At 38.8% G+C, this 22,085-nt stretch overlaps 2 long non-coding RNA genes across 2 annotated transcripts; one reads left to right on the top strand and one right to left on the bottom strand.

Moving 5' to 3' along the window:
• The first annotated feature begins 6,207 nt into the window (after positions 1-6,207).
• Positions 6,208-7,794, top strand: LOC135730139 (uncharacterized). Its single transcript, XR_010525897.2, has 2 exons — positions 6,208-7,166; positions 7,491-7,794. It is a non-coding gene; the product is annotated as an uncharacterized lncRNA (long non-coding RNA).
• LOC135730138 (uncharacterized) lies at positions 7,545-8,111 on the bottom strand. Its single transcript, XR_010525896.2, has 3 exons — positions 7,982-8,111; positions 7,796-7,899; positions 7,545-7,685 (listed from the first exon to the last, which is right to left on the bottom strand). It is a non-coding gene; the product is annotated as an uncharacterized lncRNA (long non-coding RNA).
• Between the last annotated feature and the right edge of the window lie 13,974 nt (positions 8,112-22,085).

Below are 22,085 nucleotides of genomic sequence, written 5' to 3'. Positions count from 1 at the left end.
GGCAAAGCGTCGTGGTACGTCCTTCCCACACGCCTATGATACTGTCAGCGGGGGAAATCCAACACTGCCACGCCGAGCCGAACGTTGCCCTCTCCTCTCGTTCACTTCGACTCCCGAGAACTGGACAGGGGCGCACCTTTGTAGAGGCTCCGTGACAGGTGGTATCGATATAAGCTTCCCTGTACACAACAGTGACATACACACAGCGTACTCCTTAAAAGGTTGCTTTACTCACAGTAATCTGATATTCCAAGATGCTTTGCCACCGTTCCACCGAATCGGCCACGTCCAAGGGTGACAGAGTCAGCACTCCGCTGAAGCTCCAACGCAAGGGTCACACACACAGCATATACAGTAAGTAGATTGCCAGCCTTACGGCCTCTCGTTGTCTCACGACGAGTTCAGTAAAGGGGGCTACTGAAAACACCACACAGCATCACTGCAATAATTCAAAGTGTATTCTCACAACAAAGTCTCAGACTCACCCACAGCACTCTTCACTCTTCTACGTGAATCAATAAAGTCGCAGCCCCACTTCATCCGACTGTCTTCGGGCTGATGGGAAAATGATGTTGCAGGCTGGCGGTATAAACGTCGCTGCTGTGGCCCTTTAATCCTCTCCAAATTGTTACGCCCCGGCTCGCCCAACGCCTTGCTCCATGGTGGGGCCGTAGTCTCACTCACTAAAGGCCCACAGTAAACATAGCAACAGCATTCCACAATATTACACTAATTCAAATACTGAGTACTCACAATGTTGACGATCCTTTCCTTTGTTTACCTCCGTAGGTCAAACGCTTTCCTCTTCGCCCCGATGTAAATCCACATCTGCCGTTCTCCTCAGTACACTCACGGTGAGTCGGCTGCTAACATCAGCACACACACATCAATATCGTACACAAAGCGACTCGTTTCCCAAAGAGCCTTCAATGCATCATATACTCAGCCTGTGTCTTTCTCTCCTCATTCTTAGTTCCAGTAACTGTAAAATCCTTCCGTTACCAGCGTGACTCAGCCCAAATCTTCCCTCGATGACACCAGAGCGAACCAGCAACGAAATCCAAGCCGTTGTCAAACTCACAGCAAACTCCTGCGCTGACCGGACTGCAAAGCAGAGCGACAACAACAACTGAACAAACGGCCCACTGAACAACTGACTGAACTCTTCCTGAAAACATTCACGCCGTACTTTCGCCCGAACCAGCCCCGCACTCTTTCCGCCTGCTTCCTAGCGGTCGGAGGAATCTCTTTTCTTGGACTACAAGAGGCACATGGATTATAGGCAACCGTTTACTTCCTGGGATTGGTGATGTAGACAAGACCGACATTATCATAATTCTTACCGCTTGGACACACACCTGTAAGTTAACTCCTGTCAGCACTGCATGGTGAGTGAATCTTTCAAACATGGTAAGGAGCATCACACACACATAACACACATACAGCCAAATATAGTTTTGTATTTAGTGTGCCTGGGATGTGAATGGCTGTAAGCAACCTCCAATGCTTCCGACTCCACAGAAGGGTGTGTTGCAACATGCGCTGGGAGTGTAGACCACCTTGCCGGTTGATGTACGCCATGATCACAGTGCTGTCTGTGTGGACTAGCACAACTTTGCCCTGTAACCGCCACTTTTGGCAGTTCAGTGCAAGACCTACTGCCAAAAACTTGAAGCAATTGATGTACCAATGTAGCTGGGGATGCCTCCAGACCCCGGAGACTGCATACCCATTGTACATGGCCCCCCAGCCTGGGGTCAAAGCATCTGTGAATACAACAGTATGCCTGGACACCTGTTCTAAGGGCACACTAGCCAAGCCAATCTCTGGACCCGGTCGTGCAGCCAATTTTGAAGTGGTCTCAAATGGAGCAGTCCAAGCAGTAGTAGTGTTACGTTCGAAAATGAATCATTCTTTTTGAACATATCTTTGAAATGAACAAATCACTTTCGTTCACCTAATCCATTGACTCGTTCACTGAAATTTCCATCCCCACTTAAGAAGCACGGACAAATGAGGTGCTTCCTAGCGGTCGCTGGATCAGCGGGGCCTGCGGACTCTTCAGAGGCTGGTGTTTGTCATATTGCCCAAGGCGGAAGTTAACTCGCCCGAAATCGACTTCCTTTCTGCTTCATCAGCCCGTCTTTTAAGTCCCCAGTAATCATAGGGACCGTCCAGTCAGTGATCGCTTCCTTATTTGCACACCTGTAATGAATTTAGCTTGATTTACGCTGCCACGGAGAACCAGGAAGTAATCCGGTGTTTGAAAAATTTGGTCCAGGCGGAACCTCTCCTCTCCATTTTGGTTCCGCCCTAAGTCACCCTGTGACATATACTTCAAATGTTTATATTTCAAAGTCTACTTTATATTGTAAATATCCTCTGATTTTATTTTATTTGCAGTAGTACTTCATCCATCACCCAGCACCTTAGCTTAATTGCACCTTAATGTTTGTTACTATTGTGTTATTGTATGTTTCTTGTTTTATGTATAATGCTTTGGCAATATTGTAAGTGACACAATCATGGCAATAAAGTTCTTTAAATTGAAATTGAATTAATCACTACAACAAAACAGCAGGACCATGGAGTCCACTGGCCCAAGAAGAAATTGTATGAGTTAGAAGTGACCATTGGCCAAAGTGAATAAAGAGACTACGCCCAGATCATACGAAGTGGACAAAGCAAAATGGGATACCAGGGTCAGTATGGAGATTGTGCACAAGCTGTGTGATCTTACTAAGCAGCTCTTAATCTCCATATTTATGGAAATTCATTTCTGACACATTAAAAATCCAAACGTGCATTCTTATATCCTATATTCCGCTGATAGATAAATGACATAAGACTTTATCCACCTTAGCCAGGTTTCGGTATGTTTACATTACAACTCTCTGTATAAATCCAACTGGCAGAGGTTATGCATTGGAAGAGAGCGGATTTATTACACGCTAAACAGTCGGAATGAAATGACGTTCTTCCCCAACAATTTCTTGTGTAACTTTCTGACCTTGAACAAACCGCACTGCAAATAGTGCACAATTACGGCCGTCTACTTGTTTTCTTCTAAGAAGTAGCTTCTGAGAGTTCATAATTTCACAAACAAGATTGATCAGTCTTCATGTTAATAAAGAGCACTCTTCTCCATGTAACCTGGGTTAAATGTAGGAGAGAATTTATGTAATTTATGATTCCCACTGTAGTTTAAAGGGCACCAATGGTCCGAATCACGATTTTACATTTCCTTTGGTGTGTAGGTGTGTATTAGTACATGTTAACAATCTGCAAAAGGTACATACCCCAAAGTAAACAATGACGTTATCGTCTCCAACATAAATCTCTTTTCTTGGACTACAAGAGGCACATGGATTATAGGCAACCGTTTACTTCCTGGGATTGGTGATGTAGACAAGACCGACATTATCATAATTCTTACCGCTTGGACACACACCTGTAAGTTAACTCCTGTCAGCACTGCATGGTGAGTGAATCTTTCAAACATGGTAAGGAGCATCACACACACATAACACACATACAGCCAAATATAGTTTTGTATTCAGTGTGCCTGGGATGTGAATGGCTGTAAGCAACCTCCAATGCTTCCGACTCCACAGAAGGGTGTGTTGCAACATGCGCTGGGAGTGTAGACCACCTTGCCGGTTGATGTACGCCATGATCACAGTGCTGTCTGTGTGGACTAGCACAACTTTGCCCTGTAACCGCCACTTTTGGCAGTTCAGTGCAAGACCTACTGCCAAAAACTTGAAGCAATTGATGTACCAATGTAGCTGGGGATGCCTCCAGACCCTGGAGACTGCATACCCATTGTACATGGCCCCCCAGCCTGGGGTCAAAGCATCTGTGAATACAACAGTATGCCTGGACACCTGTTCTAAGGGCACACTAGCCAAGCCAATCTCTGGACCCGGTCGTGCAGCCAATTTTGAAATGGTCTCAAATGGAGCAGTCCAAGCAGTAGTGATGTTACGTTCGAAAATGAATCATTCTTTTTGAACATATCTTTGAAATGAACAAATCACTTTCGTTCACCTAATCCATTGACTCGTTCACTGAAATTTCCATCCCCACTTAAGAAGCACGGACAAATGAGGTGCGGCCTTCTCTCTGCCTTCAAAGAGTGAAAAAAGGACGAGCCAATGGGAATGAGCCAGTGTCTCTTGCTTGTTTAAAACACATTGGGGTAGTTTTCCAGACAGAGATTAGCTTAACACTCTGGGGTCCAAAAACGCAAATGAGGAAGTTACCAGCAAAAACATGTGAATAAGCAGCATTTTTGGTCACAAACCTTCCATTTGACATCGATATGACTTTCCTCTGATTTGTAATATTAAAAATATCATAACTTTCTCAATCCTTAACAGATTTTTACAATCCAGGTATTTTGTAAATGAAATATCTGCTTTGTCTAGTCATGTGTATAGACCCTTTTACTGTTTGTACACAATGATGACGTGGCAACGTATGCACTCGCATATTGGCACCAGAAGTACGGCAAGAATCAACACAGACAGAGAAATTTAATTTAAAAAAAGTTAACTTTATCATCAACTTTTTCAACACAGCTACCAGATCCATTTACTATAGTGGAGTGGCTAGAAGACATTAACAGATGGCCAAATATAAAGTGGCCAGATACATTTATACGTATATTAGTATATAGTATTTGTATTAGCCTTTTCTTGACAGGAGTGGACCGCACGTCAGCCTTAATGTTAAATTAATTGATGTTTATCAACTTCGGCTCATACCACTGTTCTGTGTCTTCAACACACTCTTCTTTTGACAGTAGTTGTTGGTAATTTGTGTGCAGGTCATTTAATTCTTCTAACATTTCAGTGTATTTCTGAACATTCTCCTTTACTTTCTCCAGATTAACTGGATCAGACATAAACTCAATTGTTTTGTTAATTTTACAAGTCAATGCAGCACACTTATTCCTTCTAGCATTTCTTGCTTCTTTCTTCTTCTTTTCTAACTTTTCTAACAATTCTTCCTGCTTTTCTTCCTCAACAGGTAAAACATCAGAGTTAATGACATCCATATTGATTGAGGCTCTTTGTTCCATGTGACAAACTCAAAAGTCCCTTTTCTTCCAAAAATATAACTCAACATTTATCAAAATGAATTCTTATAAATATACAGAGCAAAGTTGCTTAAAAAGTTCTTTGTTTCACATACCGATTCTTTAGGATTCGCTTGGATTGGCTTCGGCCTTCAAACAATCCAAGATGGCACATGCACTTCCTAGACTTCCGTATCTGGTATTCAGATCCAATATTACTTTGATCCAAGTATATCCGTCTGGAGGAGACTAAATTGTATTAGCCTTTTCTGCTCGTTCCTTTGCTCCCTGAATTGCTTATACTTGTGGCTGAGTTGGATATATCTTGACGCGTTCAGTTGTGTAGATGAGTAATAGAGGTGGATCCAGTTTGTCCAATGAGCATTTATTGATGTTGATAGAATGTTACAGAAAACTTGAAGTAAAATAAAAACACAGTTAAACTAAAGCAGTCTCTTAGATAGGAACACCACCACACGGTCAAAAGACTGTTTGCCCTCTCAGCCACGCCCAGTTGCTGTGACTTCCTGTTCTTAAGGCCTTTCCCTTTGGGCTTCACCTTCAACCTCCCAACAGTCCTCTAGGTGGAGTAGACAGTCTAATGGCTACATAATATTCACTTACTACTACTGACAAGAAAGAAATATGAAATTAACACAAAGCTCGATTTGGCTCATACAATATTAGTGCAACCAAACGCAACAACCAGACATTTTGATGCTGGGAAACTGTTTTAATAAACTTTCTGAGTTGCTAACACCACTGTGAACCACTGTGGAACAACACCACTTCTGTTGCCGAAATGCACACGTAGGCTATTTGATCACGTGGGCTGTAAAAAGATCTATAATCATACCTATTGTTTAGAAACAAGGACACTTGTACTCGCATAATGGTGGATAACTCTCTACATACCGTGCAGTTTAGACACAGTAACATTAATTCACTGTCATGTTTCCTTCATGGCAACTTTCAGTAAGGCTGCACTACAGGATATTTTAAAGAGCACCAATTATGCTAATAAATTGGCACATTAGCACGTTATTGTAATATCCCATAGTACATACATGTTATTAAAACTTGAACTAATGCACTGTGAGTCTTATAAATTGTTTACATACCTCACCGATTTCTGCATGTCTGGAAAACGCTCGGATTTAGTTCCTGTCTCCGCCTCCCAAAATGTCTAGTGTATTCGGATTGGTCAGATGACTACTCAACTGTTATTGGTCAACTGGGTTCGGCGTGTGTTTGAAAGGTTACGCCCCTGACTACGCATGGGTTTTCCGGTTCTGACTGAGAGTCACAGGCAACGTAAACAAGCGCTATATTTCTCTATAAACGATGGTGTCTGTACTGCCTTACCACTTCAAGCTCGATCCAGAGAGTTCAGACGGCCGTTACGATATAAACGATCTCCGTCAATGAACGCGATTGGATTTAACTTTTTTAGGTGTCCTTAGCTCTGCCAGAATGCTAAACGAAGACGAAAATGTGTTGCAAAGACATCCAAAAGGTAATTATAACGTACTACATTACTTTGCAAACTATATGGAAACACCAAATGTAGCACATAGAAAGTATTTTTTGAAATGATTATAAAACTATTTCACTTATTAACATTATTTTACTATAGTAAACTTTATTATAAAAGCCTGCTTACATACTATATTACTGTGCAAACTATATGGAAACACCAAATGTAGCACATAGAAAGTATTTGTTGAAATGATTATAAAACTATTTCATTTGTTAACATTATTTTACTATAGTAAACTTTATAATAAAAGACTGTTACATACTATATCACTGTGCAAACTATATAGAAACACCAAATGTAGCACAAAGAAAGTATTAATTGAAATGAATGTTCTACATTATTTCACTATGGTAAACTTTTTTATGAAAGACTGCTTACTTATAAGTGCTATGTTTTTACTTATTAGGTTTTAAGGAGAATGCAACATGTTCCAGGGCCTCTTACCTGCGTGATTCATCATCCAGGTTTTGCACAAATTGTCTAAATCCCTACACACAGAACATTTATTGTACCGACTATAAGCCTTTGAGGTGCAGGACTAGAGTAAGTTTTATTACATTTTTAAACCAATAACACTAAAGTATCATTATAGTAACAAAGTACCCAAAAGAACAAAAGATGTAACTTTAAAGAAAATGTAATAGTCAGTCAAAAGTTTTTATTCATTTATTACAAATATATATTTAAATGTTAAACAATATACAAATAAACATACTTTAGTAACCATATTGTGCTCTTGTTTCAAAAATTGTTCAATTCATTTCTTACAGCTATCTATTCAGATAAATGGCATATCAAAGCTTTGTCAGCTGGTGCTATTTAAGAAGACACTATAAGGTTATCATCCTGTCGTGTGTTGTTCTCCAGATACGCTTGGAGCTTCCTGATCAGATCGGTCACAATTTTGGCTTTCGACGACCCCTGCACTGAAGATGGCATGCAATCACGTCCTCCTTTGAAGGTCTCTCAAACTGTGATGCCAGGTCCATTGGAATCGGGGTTTCCTTCAGCTTATCTTCAAATACCTCATCAAACACAAGCCTGATCACATCATCCACATAACTGTAGAAATATTGCAGTCAATAAATCTTTTGTTTTGATCATTTATTTCCCTGCTTCATACATTAAGTTTTTAATTATGAATGTATTTGAAATAAAACATTACTGCTTACGGTATGTCACTTGTGTGTTTTGGGAACATAGCCTTGTACTTTCCCTCTCCTGCTTTTGTTACGGCTTGGTGACATTGTAATGGATGGCTGCAAGGTACAAATACCTGTAAAATATAAACAAGCAATTAATTTATTGTAAAAGTAAATACTACTTTATTTAACAAAGTTACTAAAATACTTAAATACCTGCACAGCATTCCAATAAATGAGAAAATCAAAATTTTTTTGCTGCAAATCTGAAATCTCAGGCTACGGACGGCAAAGGCATCCACTGATGATGGTGATGGAAACATTGTGAAACGATGCTACTGCCTGGGTTCCTATTATTATGCAGAGAAAAAAAACTTTGTCATCATCAGTTATACATCTAATGTACTATTCGCACAGGATTAGTATTACCTGGGGACCCTGTGTGATTTAGAAATTACCTCCCTACGTCTGAGTTTCGTGTGGCCGGTTCGCACGGGATAAGCAAAGCCTGTGATTTCACTCAAATTTACTGACTTATCTCCCTGATATAATGTTGAGGCTTTGCATAACACTATCACGCAACACCGCGACATGCTGTAAAAGGTACCTTTACCAAATCATATTTCGTTAAATCATACAGTGAGTGAACGTGTGGGGAAAAAAGTGAAACTGAGATGACAGAATTAGCGTCCTCTGCCTCTAGATGCCGTTTTAAAGATTAAAATTACTTTTAACTATCTGATCAACACAAATACAAGGCGCCAAAATATGATTGCTTACCAGCATTAAAACCGCTTTTAATAAAAACCGAATTTCTCCGCTCCGTGGACGAGGAGGCAGCAGCCAATGTAACGTCTGGCTGTATATTAACTGACTGAACACTTGACTCTCGCCTGGGCATTTAGATATGCAAGTTTTTCATCAACAATATCTGCGTGAAACATTAACATCATGATCATCTGCCGACTCGACTGTTTCAGCACGTCCTCTATACGGAGAGTCTGCTTTATTAACGGCTTTTCGTTCGCTCCGCGTGAGCTAAATGTTTTTGTTCTGTACTTTTTTACTCGCATATATTTCTACATATTTTCAACCAAGGAACACACGGAATATAATATAAGTTATTATGAATAGCAGTTAAGCTTGTTCTGAAATGATGAAAAAAGCCAAATGACTAAAAATGATCTTACAACTTAATTTCAAACGTTATAGATACAAATTGAAAATGTCTATTGCCTTCAAGCCTAAACAATGTTCTTTAATATAATATATATATTCTCATAGGGGAAAGATAGCACCCTGCGTTCTACCTCAGTGCATCTCGTTGTTCTGGGGCCCGTTCTTCGTATGTCGCTAACTCAGTTAGCTGGATTTGATTGTTGATGATTTGGCATGATCTTGGATTATTTGGTTCTTCGAAGCTCATTCTAAACTTGGTGTCATAGCAACAGGTCTGTAAGCTCAAACCTGCTCGGGAGCAGGCTTATTTCATGTAAACAAGATTAGTTTGTACCTTTTTAAGCGGATGTGATACGGAAAGTCTGACGCAGTCGCGTATTCTTCATTATACGAGCGCAATCTGCGTAAGATGCATGATTAATATAAAGAGCTTTTCAAATTCAACACGTAATAAAAAAAGAATATATTAATTAAATCTTTTAGCGATGTTATTTAAAAAATATATAATATAACAAATATATTTTTTCTGTACTTGTGCGACTTGTTTTTGTGTAACAGGTGTTTGATTATTATTCTTAAACGAATGACATGCTGATCACATTCATTTTAAATTTGTTTGAATTTTCCTTAATAAAAACAGCAATTAATCATACCCAGCACTAATAGATGTTATGTACAATAAAGACTATTACTCTAATTTTCATTTGAATAAACTAATCTCCTATTTTAGTTTTGTCTTTAGATTGTCAAGTAGCTTACAATGTCATGCATGAAAGGGTTTTCGTTTAGTAATTTCTATCTGTTCTATCTTTAAAACGTTGTCTACAAATATGTTACCCTGTCCCTGTTCTGTGACAAAAATGACCAAAATAACCAAATAAGTTTGTTGCACATATTTTCACATATCTTTATCTTCTTTACTACACTTTTCTGTGCAGACTCAGCAGATGCAGGACTTTCAGTTAACGTGGAATACTGCTAATATAGTCAGAAATCAGTTAAGAATAATGCAATTGAAGTAAACTTATTTAACCACTTGCATATAGTTTCTCTAAAGGACTACCATCTGAGAGGATTTCTTTACTGTCATGTGCATTGCTATCAGAAACGGTTGTATTTTATAATCTTTTGATGTAGAATAATATTACCATTCCCTTACTGCACATCATACTTTATTTACCATATTATTGGAAACTGCTAAAAGTGTTGGTGTATTATCTACAACTAAAGAGAGGAAAACACTATCTTATAATACACTACAATTAAAATTTTATTTATCAGGAATTAAATTGTTGCATTGGCTGTCGGTTTAAGAAAGAGCAACTGCTCCAGAGATGATCTGTACAATCAGCCAGTTTAGAGACATCACTCCTGCCAGCACATCACATGAAGATGGAGGGCCACCACCTGTGTTTTTTATTCTGCTTTTTAAGTTGCTGTTACAAACAGACAAAATAGCATTTAACTGTTTTTAAAAGAGACTTAAAGTACTTTAGGAGCATCAAATTTTAATTACAATCATTAATTTCAATCTTTGACAAGCATAGTAAAGATATCAAGATTATATTTTTACAAAAAGATTTACATTATTTATGGTGATTTATGTTCTAAAGTAGCTTTAACTGGGTTTTTAAATTCAGTCACATAAAAAGTTCACAACCTTCCATCAATAGCTCTCAGACTGCAGGGGTTAAAAATGGGCGTGTTCTTGGCCATTGTAACAACTGGCCAATCACAGCGTGGCTGATCAGTGTTTTCTACTATCGATATGTATTGACTTTTCTTGCAGTGCCCGAACGCGCAGTGATCTCAGATAATTCAATCCTGCCATAATAATCATCAACAGCAGTGGTGTTCAAAGAACCAAATAAGCGAGATTATAATTAGCCAGATCTAAACTTCTCGGATGTCTCATTTGATCTCGGATGTATTAAGCGACGTACGAAGAACGGGCCCCTGGATTTAAGTAATAATCTTATTTTAATAAACAAGGTATACCACGCTAGTAAGCCACGCAAAATCACCGCAAATGAAATTCCTTTACCACGACATCCATAGCTCCACCTAAACTTAGAGATCGCAAATATTGACAGTTCTGCATATTTTTAATCATCAAGATGGACGAGAGAGACTGATTAGAAGTTTACAATTAGAAATATACTAATAAAGTCCTCAAGTTTCACAATGAAAGCCAAAAAAATCGAAGGGATGTGTCTCTGTATGTGCGCTTCACAGCTGCAGTGCGAGAGGCGCAGAAACTGAGAAAATAAATAAATAAAAAAGGCTCACTGGTAACAAATGCTGGCCAAATTACAGAGATGCCTATTCGCACGGGACTAATATTATCAGAGGACCTCAGTGTTCGGCGAAATATGGTAGGTCATTTGCGTAGGAATTTTTACTTTACAAATTACAGACATGGCCGATTCGCACGGGATTAAGATCACAGACAACCTCTGTAATTATTACAAATCACTAGAGGTCACCAGGTAATACTAATCCCGTGCGAATAGGGCTTAAAGGCGGAGTCCACGATGTTTGAAAAACGCGTTGGAAAAGGAGACGGGCCGACTACCAAAACACACTTATAGCCAATCAAATCAAATCAAATGCCGAGTTGCGTATGTGTGGGGCGGGTCTATCAACAGAAGGTCCAGATTCTATTGGGGTAGGGGCGTGTTTGCTTAGGTGATTTCAAATATCAACATTGGCTTTCAAACATCATGGACTCCGCCTTTAAGACTGGTAGTGGTTTCACTAGCTAAATACATCATATGTGTTGCTCCTCATATGCCAGTCTGACTCCTTGTACTGTGTGTTATGATGTTGCATGTTTGCATACAGTGTAGACGGATGTGTCCAGCTGCGAATCTAAGATATAGACAAATAAAACAAACATGTATTCAGTCAAAAAGACATATTATAACAATAGAGTACCATGACTATAAATCGTTAGACTATTCATTAAAACGTTAATGTATTACATATTACATGGCCCAACATTAGCAACACACATTACGTGTTTACTTCGTTTCAAAATCTAAGAAAGCTTCAAGTAAATACAACAGTAAAATACATATAACTTTAAACAAATCATCTGTACTTAGAGTTTCTTGAGTTTGATCATGAGAACAAATTTTACTGGTAACAGTTTAGCTGGCATTTGTATTTGTATTTAGCTTAGCAACTTAGCAAGTTTGTAAACATGTCTAAACCAACATCGATAAAAAAAACGATAGTCTGCATAATTCAACATACACGTGTGTAAATATGGTACGTTGTTTATGAAATACAGTATTACAACACAAAACAATTAGCTTGCAAGCTTAGCTCTACACGCACATTATGTTAATCTCCGGTTACGTAACATACAGTAAAAGGCAAATAATAAACGTGAATACTTACAGCCTGTGATCCAGAAGTGCACAGTAATCCAACTTTCAAGAGGAGACGTCGCGCAAATCCAGCTTCGGTTCATGAGAAGCAGTTATTGTGAAAACTCCGTGAACAACTTCTGACTGGATTTTTCCGTAACCGTATTAAACATGATGTCCTCTGTGGAAGTCCATAAAGTGCTATTTTCCCTCGCATCTAAAGAGACAGCGTCTACTCGAGAGATTTAATCGCTTAAACAATGAAACAAGAGTTTGCAAACAGAGTCAAAGCAGGGACTCACAACCTCCGCCATTTTAGCTCTCTTCTGACTCTGCGCTCCCCACCCTCGTCTTTGAGGGTGTACCCAAGCAAAGCAGAGAGGGCTGAACTATGATAATGTTGGTCTTATCTACGTCACTAATCCCAGGAAGTAAACTGTTGCCTACAATCCGAGTGTTTTTTGTAGTCCTCGAACGTTAGAGACGATAACTCGCGTCATCGTTTTCTTTGAGGTATGTACTTTTTGAATATCGTTAGCATGTACTAATGCACACTTACACACAAAAGGATGTTTAAAAACGTGTATCCCATAATAGGTGCTCTTTAAGTGTGTGCTGTAATATGATTCCATACATTGCGCTTTACACGTGACGCCATTTCTTTTTTTTACATGTGCCGGGTTGTTTACGCCTGAGGAGACGCGAGTACTCGTGCACATGGACGATGCCATATGCAATGTGTTTTTAGTTTATACACATTTACAGAAACACACGCATTAAAATATTTTTTAAAAACAGAAGCTATAAACAATCAGCCAATGGGCATCTGAAAAGAGTAATCTGAAAACAGCTTTATAACTAAGCACTACAGATGTAAATCTGAAATGTTCTGAATGTAGTTTATGTACAGTTTATCTGTATTTAGTGCTATCAGTGATATTTACCCACCTGTTATGTATGTAAGCTTATGTGGTATTTCTGTGGACTTTATATACTAACAGCTGAATAGAATATATAGAATTATATAGAATTATATATATAACTTTCTTACAGGTCTGCATCACTCTCATCAGTACAAAACCATGATGTTAAAAGACATATTCATACTTTTTGGACTTGCCAGTCATGTGACGTTCACTTGTATCTTACAAACGGACAAACATGTGTCTGCTAAATATACGTAGGATAATTTACATTTGAAACTTATTATTTAGATTTTATTGTACACTATTTTGTTATTAAACTACAAGCTAAATATTTTCTCTTTAAGTATCCTCAAATTCATTCTGACACAACTCATTGAGGCATTAGGGCAGGGGTGGGCAACTCCTGGTCCTGAGGGCCACAGCTCTGCAGAGTTTAGCTCCAACCTTAATCAAACACAGCTGAAACATCTAATTGAAGTCTTCAGGACTGTTTGTAAATGACATTCAGGTGTGTTCGATTAAGGTTGAAGCTAAACTCTGCAGGACTGTGGCCCTCGATGCCCACCCCTGCATTAGGGGGTTGGGTCTTTATCTCCAGGTGTGAATCACATCAATATTCATGACCATTGACCCTCCTTTGCATGTTGCCTTTAAACAACAAAAATTGTCTTACCAAAGTTAAAGCAATATATTGTTTCATGTGAATGAGTGGGTAAAATGTTTTTTAAATCTTTTTGTAGCAAATTCCCAACTCTACAGGATCCAATACTTTTTTGTTGGTGAAATTTTTTTGTATGTGTTCCTTGGCCTTATTTCCGCAACTTTTATTTTACTTAAAATGTACTTAAAAATATAAACATGTTACTTGCATATTATTTTAGCACAGTTTGTGCTGAATACAGTGTTATGTGATATTAGCCATTATTGTGTTTAAAGGAACTGAAAAAAGACCAAATGTAAGAGCATGTCAGTTCCTCTGCCAGTGTCCCAAAATGGTCGGACCCCAGAGGGTTAAGCCAGGACTAGGCCTTAGTTTAATTAGGAAATACAACTAGTTTTAACAAACATGCCTTATCAAAAACATTACTTTTGTGCATTTTCAGGCAAAATAAAGGGCACTAATGTATTTTAAGATATGTCAGTGCAAGTTGTTTTCAGATAGGACAGCTCTTACATTTATTTTAGTCTAGGACTAGTCTAATCACTGTCCGGGAAACCACCCTATATTTGACTAAATTAATCCATCTGTTTGCCCCACAGGTATTATTTCTCCAGATATCCTTAAAAAGGTTTTTGAAACCCTTGCCTAAAATACTAATGATTCTAAATAGTAGTCTCACTCATGGAGTTGTACCCCTACATTTTAAACATGCAATAGTGGAACCACTGATTAAAAAACCTAACCTGGATTCATTGGTTCTTGCTAATTTTAGACCCATTTTAAAACTCCTGTTTCTTTCCAAAATATTGAAAAAGTTATTAAGAAATTTATCAATCTGGTTTTAAATCACAGCACAGAAACGGCCCTGTTAAAAGTTTATAATGATTTATTATTGGCCACTGACACATGCAACTATGCTGTTCTTATGCTGTTAGTTCTCACTGCTACATTTGACACCATTGATCACAATATACTGATCTCTTGCCTTGATCATTGTGTTGGTATTAAGGATTCCACTTTACAATGGCTTAGATCTTATCTGGGTGAAAGAACTTTCTTGTTACATCTCAGAGAATTTGTGTCCTCTACTGCGTCTTTTGTATGTGGAGTCTCTCAGGGTTCCATTCTTGGACCTATTTTCTTTTCTTTATGTATATTACCATTTTTAGGAAACACAGCATCTCGTTTCACTGTTGTGCAGATTACTTGCAACTTTATCTGCCTTTGAAACGAAATGATGCACACTCTGTGGCACCTTTGTTGAAATGTCTTGAGGATATTTTAACCTGGGGCCCGTTCTTCGTACGACGCTTATTACATCCGAGATCAAATGACACATCCGAGATGTTTAGATCTGGCTAATTATGATCTCGCTTATTTGGTTCTTTGAACACCACTGTTGTTGATGATTAGTATGGCAGGATTGAATTATCTGAGATCATTGCGCGTTCGTGCACTGCAAGAAAAGGCAATACATATCGATAGTAGAAACACTGATCAGCCACGCTGTGAATGGCCGGTTGTTACAATGGCCAAGAACACACATATTTTTAACCCCGGCAGTGCGCAAGCTATTGATTGAAGGCTGTGAACTTTTTTTGATGTTAAATTTGTAAACCCAGTTAAAGCTACTTTTGTACATAATATAATCTTGATATCTTTACTATGCTTATCAAAGAATGAAATTAATGATTGTAATTAAACTTTGATGCTACTAAAGTACTTTAGGTCTCTTTGAAAAACAGTTAAATGCTATTTTGTCTGTTTGTAACAGCAACTTAAAAAGCAGAATAAAAAAAACACAGGTGGTGGTCCTGCATCTTCATGTAATGTGCTAGCAGGAGGGATGTCTCTAAACTGATTGATTGTGCAGATCATCTCTGGAGGCAGCTGCTCTTTCTTTAACCCACAGCCATTGCAACAATTTAATTTCTGTTAAATAAAATTTGAATAAGAATCAGAATCAAGCTTGCGTACCTGCATCAGCCACTTGCAACAACTTGCATCCAAAACACTGGCTTAAATCTTCGGTCCACATATAAACAACCTTGAACCATCTGCCATTATCAACTTCATCTCAAAATTCACATGTGCACATGCAACAGCGATCTTAATTTCAACACTCCAAAGTTTACAAATAGCTTTCACATTATGTCAAATCAGATCGTCAAAACCAGATAACTTCCCACGCAGATGCACCGCCAGCATAAATCATAATAAACCTGCCTAATGGCTACTCACGGCCCAGCAAAATGTTCAAAACAGCGTCCTAGACGATTTCCATCCTTCGCTGAATCCACCAAAGCCCAGTGCTGCGGCACAAAATGACTCCAATCGACAGCTGGTCGGGTCTTTCTCATGATCAGCGTCCGTGTTTTCGCTGAGAAAACAAAAAAGAAAACATACAGCCACTTCCCTGCCGGGAAACACGATCAGAAAATTGTATCCGCTTCCCCTTACTGAACTCCTCCCCCATTCTTTACCTGCCCTATCTAAATACATGTTATAAATACAAAAATACAAATCGTGATGAGATAATAAAAGTCTCAATTCAAAACATTCAAAATTAGTACTCGTACAATCCCAAATAATACACAAATAATAATCAAACATAGATTTAATTAAATGCAAAATATTAAATAAATCCTTTTAATCAAAACATGCAATGAAAATAGAAATGGGAAGAAAAGAGGAATGGCTCTAACATTGTGCAAAAGATTGTGGGTGATTTGAGGGCACGAAGGATACAGTTTATGTATCCTTCAAAAGTGGCCGAATGAAGGGCATGAAACAGAGGCTGTCTTCAAAGCATCCTTCGGATTGAAATGTCCTTTGACAATGCTTGATGACATGGCGGTCATGGAGCTGTTGCAGGCCTGGGCCATGGGGCAATGGCGGCCCTGGGTTTGGTTGATGTTCAGGTGAGTGACATAATACAGTTTGTCTTATAGTACTTTAAAATTGCATTTCAAAGCATAGTCGATTTCTGCCATTTTTTTGAAAAATCTCAGTATTCTCTGGATCTCTTGCCAGAGAACATCAAGAGGAATGGGCAATTCCAGATCATCCTTCTGAGCAGAGATTATACAACAACCTAGCTTGGCATGTATCGGGGATAATGGAACTCAAGAACAAAGTTGAACTTTTGTATGCGTAGAGCCCATCGGATCAACCGGCTAGTTGTCCTAGTGGAATTCATCACCCACTGCAATGCTGAATGGTCTGTCACAATAGTGAACATTTTCGGCTCCAAATAATGTTGCCATCTTTCTAAAGCTTCTTTAGGTTCTTAGGCACCGAATAGGATCTTATAACTTTTACTTTGCTTGGATCAGAAGAGACACCTTGCAGACTGACTACATGTCCAAAAAAGGTTAATTTCTGGAGACAGAATTTACTCTTTTTGAGGTTGATGGTTAGACCAGTAGATTGCAAATGGGTAAGAAAAGTTTGTATGTCATTAAAGTGCTGAGTCAGAGAGGGTGAATATATGATTATGTCATCAGTATACACAAAGCACATCTTCCCTCGCAGCTCTCCCAGAACAGTTTCCATTAACCTCTGGAACGTTGCGGGAGCATTTTTCAATACAAAAGGCATGACATTAAATTCATATAAACCTGAGGCAGTGGTGAAGGCAGTCTTGCTCTCTTGTTCCACTGTTACCTGCCAGTAACCGTTATTCAGATCAATGGTAGAAAACATTGCTGCACCTGAAAGAGACTCTAGGATTTCAGTGATATTTGGTAATGGATAAGCATCCCTTTCGGAGATAGCATTAACTTTGCGCTAAGAATCATAAGGTTCCATCTTTCTTGGGGACCAACACAACCGGTGATGCCCATCCAGAATGTGATGGTTCAACAATGCCCCTTTCCAACATTACCTTTAATTGTTCTCTAATAACTGCTTGCTTTTTAGCTGTTACCCGATTGTTTTATGGGTCCAGGATGAGTAGTGTATATGTGATGCTGAAGAACGGTAGTCCTGGTGAGTACAAACTTTTGATGTTAGAAATGCAATAACTGTTATTTTCCTTCTGGTGGCAAGTGTGCCTTTGAAACTGCAGCTGAAACTAAAGTTGTATCATCCATGATCTCAGGAGATACTGTTGGCAGGTATGTTGGTGGGATAATGCTCAGTAGTGAAAGTGTTTGGTTGGACCTTTTGTGTAGTTTTTTTCCCTTTTTGTCTGGTGAAATTTTTCCTTTGGAACAACCAGAATATTCTTCATTAGAATTTGACTGAAATGCATACTTCTGGTCAGCTACATTGATCTGAAACCCATTGGTGAAACTGAAGTCCAATCTCAAAACTACAGAGTATGCTAGGGCTTTGGATGTTAGAACAGCAACACGCAAGTGAAAAACTTTGTTGTGCAGTGTGACTTGGGTATTTAGCCAACCTAGGGGTACTTCAGCATCACCATTAGCATAAGTAGAGTGTGCCAAGTGTCCAGGGTTGAAGTTTGTCATGAGGATGAAGCTCCTTCCATAAGTATTCATGAAGAAGAGTATAACTTGATCCTGTATCGATGATAGCCTTTCCTTACCAGGCTCTGATACAAATGGGAACAACTAACTATTTTGGTATAGGAACACTTTCATTTGTGGCAGTGGTGGTGAATGTTTCAGATGTAGTTGATGTCTCTGTATGAATTGAAACAGAAATGGCATTAATTGAATGTGGAACACCTGACTTCTGAGATTGAGCAGAGGTAGAGCGTTTATTCCCAGTAGTCTGAGGTCGATTGAGGGATGTGTAAACTAAAGAGTAGAATATAATGGACAGTTTCCAGGTGGGTGTTCTACTTTGCATCTCCAACACTAAATTGGCAGTATATCGATTGGCCTATTAGAGGTAGGTCTTTGTGTATTGGAGTGTTATCCGACTCTTGTAGTGCAATTGATGTGCATGATCCTTTTCAAGTTGTAAGCCTAATTTCACCAATTCATCCAGAGTGTTTACCCTACTGTGTAGTTAACTTGCGAGGTAAGGTTTGGTATTCGTAAGTAACATTTTCACTTACTCACTTTCTGTAAGGGCAGGTTTCCATCGTTTACACAAAGCTCTATAAGGAAAAAGGTAAATTCCTGATTGATTTCCTTTATCCTTGTGTTTTAGTTCTGACCCGTTCTTCTAATTCGTCTTCATAGTCTTCCGAGAGAAATGCGGAAAGAAATGCAGCTTCAAATTCATTCCAGCTTGTAATCGAGCAATCTCTCACCAATCCCGTGCAGTGCCATACAGAACCGTGAGGAAAGTAGCCAAAATATCTGCATTATCCAAGGGGTGCAAGACCAAGAAATCCTGACAGTGTGCTAAATATAACAAGGGATCAGAGTCATCTGATGGTCTTCCAAGCGTTGGAAAAGTTAACCTTAAATGAAGGTTCTTAACGATGGGGGTTTGATGCACTATGGGTGCAGTCACTGAAGATGAAGAATATGGAAGAGTTTGAGAAGATGGTTGGGCTGCTTTACTTTGTTGGTTTGTCATAGTTTCCTTAGGAGGGGGAAATATTCATTCACTTATATTTGTAGCTCTTTGAAGTGGTTGTCCAGCTCCTGCATTTGAGTGCTACAATGAGGAATCTCTTTAGTTAGCTGTTGATACTCCTTCTGTGAGTTCTCCAGGGTCGTTCAAAAAATTTCTCTGCAACTCTAGCTGAGCCTGTTCCACCATAAATAAAATTTCTGAAAGCATGGTACTTTCACTTTTCTGTAGCTCTCCTGTCACCATCACCTTTATGGCTTTAATCAGCTGATCTGTGTGTTCCTCTTCATCCTGTTTATATCGCATTATGGTGTTAAGAAGGTGCTGATGATTAGACTTGCTCTCAGAGTGGTGAGCTAAGTATCGTGTAAAGACATGTTTTTTGTGACTTCATGGGTAAGACAGTGTAGCTTTATTCTGATGTTTCAAACAATTCAACACATAATCCCAATTTCCCTGAACTTGAGCTGCAAGCTGAGGTATTTCTCTCCCAGGTGTGGGAAGGTAACCAGGCAGTCCATGCTGTAGTACTGGAGATGATGGTGAAACATCAGAAGATGAGCAAAGTTGCCTAGGGTCTGAGTGGAACGGAATAGAGCCACCTAGTGGTGCAGAGGCAAAGTGCACCTGAGGCCTTGGGAAGAGACTACTGAACTGTGTGAGTGTTTGGGTAATTTGTAAGACCAGGTTTTTAGGCCTTTCACCGCTCAAAAAAAATAAAAAGAAGGTAAACATGGTTATATTGGATGTAAATACATGAAAGAATTATAACCACTCAGCTTTTCACATGAACGTGCATATCTCAAGTCGGTTCAAACCCAGTTCATTACAATGTTAGCACAGTGATATTGGATGAAGATGCATGAAAGGAATTAAAGTATTTATCATTTACAAGGAATGTGCATGAACAAAGACACACTCAATGCAATACAAGCACATATATATTGGATGTGGATGTATGAAAGAATTTAGAGGTTTTAAATACCCCAAGATAGTTCTTTAAAGTCTCTGAAATGACCTTTGAATAGACATAGTCTTAAATAAGTAGGCCAGATAAATAATGCTGGAAAAAATGGCTGTCCTTTCCACAGCAGCAGTCTCACAGTTTTTTTGAGCAAATCGCAGGCTGAGTTGTGAATGCAGCGGGAACGACGATGTGTCCGTATGAAATGAATCTTTAGATTGGAGTAGGCTTGAAGGAAACTTTTACGCAATTACCGATCTCATTACTTCTCTCCAAACAAACTACAGCATGTCTGGAAGCAACAGACTGATCTCACATGGTGCGTCACTCGTCACGTCATACCTTTTGTGCTCACGTATCCTGCTGAAGATCTGCTCTAGGGACACCGTTACCTAGATGTGCAATTCTTCCCCTTTTATTTAGAATACTTGTGCTTTCTCGCAGCCCGTCATGAGGTTTTAGCAAAGGAAAAAACTAATAACATCTGCTACCTGCTGCTCTGTTACAATATACCATAACAGCCTTGTGTTTTAATCAACTTCTGTGTTTGGAATCCACTCCAAATCTTTCTCATTACAGACATGTTGTTACCCTTTTTTATTATTTTGACATTTGTCTGTTCTAGAGAAGATGTTACATGTATTGATTACTTTGCCTTATGTTGATTGTAGAGACATGTTACAGCTTTTTGATAAAGATCTAAATTAGTGATGTTACGTTCGTGAACGAATCGTTCTTTTTGAACGAATCTTTTATGTGAACGAATCGTTCTCGTTCACGCCATCCATTGACTCATATTTCTCGTTCACTGAAATGTCCCTCCCTTCTTGAGGAGCACGGACAAATGATGCGCGGCTTTCTTTCCGCCTTCAAAGAGTGACAAAACTACGAGCCAATGGCAATCGAGTATAAGCTGTGGCCGAGCATATGATTGGCTCAACGTACTGAATGAATACGCCCTTCACTGACCGAGCCGCTGTTTTGAGTCTGAACGAACGAGAGAGAGATAGAGAGATCGCGTTCTTAAACAAACTGAATGACTGGTACAGGTTACAACCTAATGAATGAGAGAGATCTTATAGATAGCGAGTGCAACGTAAACAATCTTGTGAAAGAATCATGTGGTTTTATTTTAATAAAGTTATAGTAACCATGTTTAGGCCGACTATTTACCTTAATACAAATGATAAGCAAGGTAATTACTGTTGAAAAAATTGGTATTTCTGTTTAATATAGTTTTATATGTATAGTTTAATCCACCCTTTCACCGAACTTAAATCAGTCATCTGCGTCTGAACGAAGTCTTGAACGACATGACCGAAATTATATGATTCGTGAACGAGGATCTGATGACTGACTGAACCAGAGGAGGCATGCACGGGAGTCTTTATTTACAACAAATCCAGATTAGATGTACTATGAATGTACGTGTGTCTTAATATATTCGGTAACTTGATAAAATTATGCTTAGTATTTCACAATTTGAGCTTTATTAAAAACTAATGAGTTTTTGCAAAAAGTCATTCATTGTCTTATAACACATAATGACACACATCTTCGCCACCTATTGGCGTATTTTTGTAAAATTAAGAAATGGTCACTGAACGAATCAGTGAACGAGTCTGAACGAATCATTTTGGTGAACGAACTGAAAATGAACGAGTCACCTAAATGAACGAAAATTTCCATCACTAATCTAAATGGTTTCTTTTCTAAACAT

The sequence above is a fragment of the Paramisgurnus dabryanus genome, chromosome 11, assembly GCF_030506205.2.
Source record: "Paramisgurnus dabryanus chromosome 11, PD_genome_1.1, whole genome shotgun sequence".
Classification (NCBI taxonomy): domain Eukaryota; kingdom Metazoa; phylum Chordata; class Actinopteri; order Cypriniformes; family Cobitidae; genus Paramisgurnus; species Paramisgurnus dabryanus.
The sequence above is the reverse complement of the archived record's forward strand: the minus strand, read 5'-3'. Positions and strand labels throughout refer to the sequence as shown.